Consider the following 6,356-nt stretch of genomic DNA (forward strand, 5'->3'; position numbering starts at 1 on the left):
TACCCTGTTTGAGTTCCTGTCTGACTTCCTTCAATACTAAACAGCAAAATGGAAGTATAAATCAAATGAATTCTTTTCTGCCTGTGGTATTTTGAGTTAAAATGGCCTCACTATACCTCTAGGGTGTGGCATTACTAGGAGATGTGTCCTTGTTGAGGAGGTGTGGTCTTGCTTGAGGAAGTGTGTCTCTGTGGGAGTTAGGCTTTGAAATCTCAGCTCAGGCTACTTCTCTTTCTGCTATGTGTGGATCAAGATAGAGAACTCTCAGATCCTTCTCCAGCACTATGTCTGCCTGCACACTGCCATGTTTCTTGCTATGATGATAATGGACTAAACCTTTCAACTGTTAGCCAGCCCCAATTAAATATTTCCTTTATAAGAGATGCTGTGGTCGGGGCCTAGCAAACACAGAAGTGGATGATCACAGTCAGCTATTGGATGGGTCACATGGCCCCCAATGGAGGAGCTAGAGAAAGTACCCAAGGAGCTAAAGGGAACTGCAACCCTATAGGTGGAACAACAATATGAACTAAACAGTACCCCAGAGTTCTTGTCTCTAGCTGCATATGTATCAAAAGATGGCCTAGTCGGCCATCACTGCAAAGAGAGGCCCATTGGACTTGCAAACTTTATATGCCCCAGTACAGGGGAACGCCAGGGCCAAAAAGGGGGAGTGGGTGGGTAGGGGATTGTGGGGGTGGGTATGGGGGACTTTTGGGATAGCATTGGAAATGTAAATGAGGAAAATACCTAATAAAAAATGTTACTAAAAAAAAAGAGAGAGAGAGAGAGAGAGAGAGAGAGAGAGAGAGAGATGCTGTGGTCTTCACAGCAATAAAAACCCCAACTGAAACAGAAGTTGGTACCAAGTACTCGGGTATTTCTGTGATAGGCCTGACCATGCTTTTGTTTGGAGGAATGTAGACTTTGGGGCTTTAGATTAGAAAATTAATTGGATTCTTTAAGTGAGGCTTAATGGCCATCTTAGTTGAAACATGGAAGACAGTGGTTGCTGCGGATGATTTGAACGGTGGGGGCTGGGTGGGGGCTGGGTGGGGGCCTGGGTCAAGAGGTTTTAGTGGAGAAGAATGTTAATATGTGCCCTAGGAACAGTTCTTATAATATTTTGGCAAAGAATCTGACTGCTCTTTACCCTTGTCTGAAAAACCTGCCTGAAGCCAAAGTTAAGAATTTTAGATTAAGTCTATTGGCAAAGGAAATCTCGAAATAGTCTAGTATAGATGCTGTGGTGTGATAACTAATGTCCACCCTTATGAAGAGTGTCTTTATGAAATAGACCAAGCCTAGCATGGAAAAATATGAAATGTGCAGTTCAAGGAGGAAAAAGGGTACCAGGAGGTGCAATGGAGCTAAATTCTCTGTCTAAGGAGATTAAAAGATTAAGCAAAAGCCCGATGTTAGATGGCATAAGCACAGCGGTGATCTCAGGATGAAACTCGACCCAGCTAAGCTTTTATTTTGTGAAAATGAATGAAGGAAAAGCTTAGGTATTGGCATGGTAGTACACACCTTTAATTCCAGTACTCAGTAGACAGAGACAAGTAGATTTCTGAGTTCAGGGCCAGCCTGGTCTACAGAACAAGTTCCAGGATACCCAAGCTTAGGTAGTGAAGGAATCCATTGAGAATAGATCTGGTGAAGATGTAAATGAACAAGGGGGGCCATGTTCTAGCCTCAGCAAACTGCAGAAACTGGCAGCTTTTGGCTAAGTGGCTCTGGTTTTAGAGTCAAGGATAGAAGAAAGGGGTTATGGACTCTGCTTCCATCACTAAGGGAAGCTTCTGAGGTCAGGAATTTGTCAGGGGTGTCCCTACATGGAGGCATAGAGAGGCCATTATGTGAAGCTGTGAGGGTAAAGCCTGGATTGCCTTGGGGACCTGAAGATGTTGGAGATGTCAGATTTGTGGGATACCTGCCAAAGAGAGCTGCTAACAGGGAGTGGAGCCAGCCCAAGAGAAAGAAATGTGTTGTAGTCAACAAAGCTAAAAGGAGTTAGAGATCTGAAGAGTGCTTTGACATTAGAGTGGGAAATGCAGAGTTTGGAGTTTGCCTAACTATTGCTTCTTAAAAGGACCTTGATTTGCTGAAGAATGATACCCCAGACTCAAATAGTACGAAACAGCAAAGAGTGTTTATTCTGCAGCAATCCAGCATGCAGGGGTCTACCATACATCAGGATGGAAGACAGAGCTTTGCAGGATGTCTTGGGGTTTTACTGCTGTGAACAGACCAAGGCAACTCTTATAATATCATCAAGGCAAGAAGAATGGCATCCACGCAGACATGGTACTAGAGAAGGAGCTGAGAGTTCTACCTCTTGTTCCAAAGGCAAACAGGAGATGACTGGCTTCCAGGCAGCTAGGTTGAGGGTCTTAAAGCCCACATCCATAGTGACACACTTCCTCCAACAAGGCCACACCTTCAAATAGTGTCACTCCCTGGGCACTATTCAAACCACCGCACAGGGTCAATTTCAAGCCTTTAAGGTAGGAGTGGGTGACTTTTACTTTCATTTGATTTGTTGGGCCTATCTCCAGGGGTGTGAGTGCCTTTGTGATTGGTTAACGCTCTGGGGGATTTTGGGGACTTTTGCTGAGTAACTCAGGCTAGCTGATGGGGCAGCTCCTGACAGCTCCTAACTGGCTGCTTGTAAGGGGTGGTTTGTCTTGGAATTGACTTGTTTTGGACTTCTCAGTTCTGGGAAACAGAAACATAGGCTTAGTTTCCCACACTGGCAGTTTGCATCTTGTCATGGGGTCAACGTGGCTCTGGCTAACACAGTCCTCTTAGTTTTCTGTCTTGCTATGGTCCAGTATTTCCTCACCGCGCTCCTTTTCCTGCCTTTGGTATGGTGATGTATATCCTGTGCCATGATACTTTGGAAGTGTGTGATCTGCTTTTTGATTTTGATTTTACAGGGGGTTACAGTTAAGAGACTGAATAGACCTTAGAAGAGACTTTGAACTCTGGACTTTTAAATAAGTTTAAGATTGTTGTAGACTACGGGGACTTTTGAAGTTGAACTGAATGTATTTTACATTATGATACAGATACAAGCTTAGGGGGCCAGGAGTGGCATGTGGTGGTTTGAGTAAAAATATTCCTCATAGGCCTAATGGCACTATTAGTAGGTGTGGCCTTGCTGAAAGAAGTGTGTCACTGTGGGGATGGGCTTTGAGGTCTCAGAAGTTCAAGCCAGTTCTCTCCCTGATGCATACAGATCACATTGTAGAGCTCTCAGCTAATTCCCCAGCACTATTTCTGCCTGCACACTGCCATTTCTTGCCATGATACTAATGAACTAAACCTGTACTGTACTGTAAGCCAGCCCCAATTAAATATTTTCCTTTATAAGAGTTGCCATGGTCATGGTGTGTCTGTACCTAGCAACAGAAGCCCTAAGACACTCCAACTTGATGTTTGCACAGGATGTGTTATCACAGCAACAGAACCCCTAAGATACTAGACAAAGGTTGTTTTTTTGTTTTTGTTTGTTAGGCTTCCCCCCCCCCCCCCCCCCCGTATCTTGTAGGCTGTTTCTTTACTCTGGTAATGCTTTCCTTTTCTGTATAGACGGATATGTTTTTTGACATGGTTATTTGACATACATATAGTCAGAATGAGTATCTTTCCCCATTCCCTGTCTCAGGATATTTGACCTCATTGTGAACAGGGAGATTGTGAACTGGTTTTAATTGTGGTGGCTCAGCCCTTGATTCTAGAGCTTTCTGTTTACTGTAAACAAAAATCTGTGCTATGGGCCAGAGCTTTAATCCAAGGGCTAGATAAAGTCAACCCTAGGTCAAGAGGAAGAAGCCACCAGGCAGCCAGTAAGTGAACAAAAGTAAACAGAAAGGGAGATCTTTACATTGAAGGCTATTCGAGACAGCGTGGAAGAGAGAGAGCTTTTCCTTAGGAAAGTCAGCAGGGTGTTTTCTCTGCCTCTTCGAGCTAGCAGGTTTTCACCCCATCATCTGGCTCCTGAGTCTTCATTGGTAAAATTGAAGGCTTAGACTTTTGTTTTTCAAACAATTTCCTTCCAACAGGCTTTCTACCATGTATAGCCAAGGCCCTCTCCAAATGCTCTTTTGAACACACACACACACACACACACACACACACACACACGAAAACCTGTCTGTGAGCTGTGAACAAGAAACCCTATGCAGACACATGAGAAATGGTGTCCAGTTAGGTCTAGTTTATTGGAAACTCATGCTAAAAACAGGAACTTGGCATTGTTCTGCCTAGCACTTGATGTTTCTGAGAAAAGCCCAGGAACTGCTCATCCCAGCCTGACTCCTGCACCATAGTAGCCATGCAGGTAAATTTGTGACTGTTGGTTGTGGCCTCCATGCAAGAGTGTCAAGAGGCAGTGTGCCCAGCTTCTGCTGTGAAACACAGGATGGTCACACCCTACTCTGCTAACACCCACCTTTCCTTTCCGCATAAGAGCTTCAAATCTACTCCTCATGGGGCCATCTATAGTCTTTCAAACCCAGAGATGTCTCCCAATCTTCCCGATTTGAACCCCATGTATCATTTTAAGCCATTCCTGTCAATGAGGAAATGATATTTTAAAAAACGTTTAGGCTAGGGTGATGGTTCAGTTGGTAAGATGCCGGTGACAGCAATGAGGACGTGAGTTTAGAGCTCCAGTATCCATGTAAAAATGGAGGTGTGTGATGCTATGTATATGCTTGACCCAGGGAGTGGCACTATTAGAAGATGTAGTTTTGTTGGAGTAGGTGTGTCACTGTGGGCATGAGCTATAAGACCCTTGTTCTAGCTGCCTGGAAGCTAGTCTCCTCCTAGCAGCCTCCAGATGAAGATGTAGAACTCTCAGCTCCTCCAGAACCATGCCTGCCTCGAGGCTGCCATGTTCCTGCCTTGATAATAATGGACTGAACTTCTGAACCTGTAAGCCAGCCCCAATTAAATGTTGTCCTTATAAGAGTTGCCCTGATCATGGTGTCTGTTTACAGTAGTAAAACCCTAAGACAAGGTGCATATCTGCAATTCCAGCACTGGGGAGGCAGAGGCAGGGGGATCCCTGGAACTCAGTGGCCAGCTACTCTAGCCTAATCAATGAGTGCCAGGTTCAGTGGGAGAATCTGCCTCAAAAGCTAAAGTGAAGACTGATAGAAGACACCTGGCATTGACCTTTGGCTTCCACAAGCATGCACACAGATGTGCGCACACACCCAGAGGTTCACTCTTTGGTTTGCTGTTTGCCACATAAAGGTGGTTTGTAGACAGAGAATATCTTGTGTATTGTATGGATGTATCAAATGTCAATTTAAAACAACAACAAAAAAAACTACGGTCAATAGGAAAGGGTACAAGGTGGGACATCCAGGAGGCAGAAAGCATTCTGGGATAGAGCGAGGCTCGGGAAACTTGCCCAGGAAGATGTGACATGTCGGGCACATGGTACCTGAGCACAGGTAACCAGTCACATGCCAGAATGTAGGTTAAAATAAATGGGTTATTTAAAGTTTTATCTAGTCAGAGAAGAGCATAGCTATATGGCCAAAGTGTTTGCAAATATATTTTGAGTCTGAGTCTTTTTTCTGGGAGCATGGGACCTGGACAAAGAACCAGACCAAACATCTACAATGGTTAATAGAGCAAGGTGGAAGATATATACCTGTCTGCCTCTCCAGTAAATGATGTTAGGTTACTTGACAGCAAAGAGCAGTCATAGATGAATATGGGCGGAGCTCCAGCTGGGTCCTCGTTTCACCCCAAGGAGACAAGGACCACTTGGCTAGGCTTCTCACTTCTTTTGAGGTGTTTGACATGTTGGCTCAAGAAAAAGGATTATACTGAATTTTTTTTTCCCCAGAAATGTTTGAAAAAAGATACCAGACCAGGTCCAAGGGAAAACCCTTTTCAGAAGCTGAAGGGCAGTAGTTTGGCCATGGTAATCTGTCCCTTGTTAAAACAGACCCAGAGATGGGAAGCTGCAAACATATGTTCTGGATATAACATTCTGGCTCTTTAGCTATGAACTGTGAGGTAGTGATATGCTCAGAGTGAGAGAGATTTTCTCCACTGATTGAAGATAAGATATTAAGGCTTCAATAACATTCAATAACATTCTGACATCATTGTAGCCATTTTGAATAAAGGTTAAATAAAGTTTAAGTTCCCAAGACCTCCCTGGGTAACAACAGTTTCCAGACTTCCTCAGCAAGTTTCCAGACCTGTTTCCAGTCCCCACGTTCTGAAATGGAATGAGCCTAGAGAAGTAGCAAGATAGAAGTTACCTATCCTGGAATCTCCTAATGTGCTTTAAATCAGGCCTGTGAGCTCTTGACTTGGTTGGCTCT

This window comes from Mus musculus, chromosome 17, assembly GCF_000001635.26.
Source record: "Mus musculus strain C57BL/6J chromosome 17, GRCm38.p6 C57BL/6J".
NCBI classification, from domain to species: domain Eukaryota; kingdom Metazoa; phylum Chordata; class Mammalia; order Rodentia; family Muridae; genus Mus; species Mus musculus.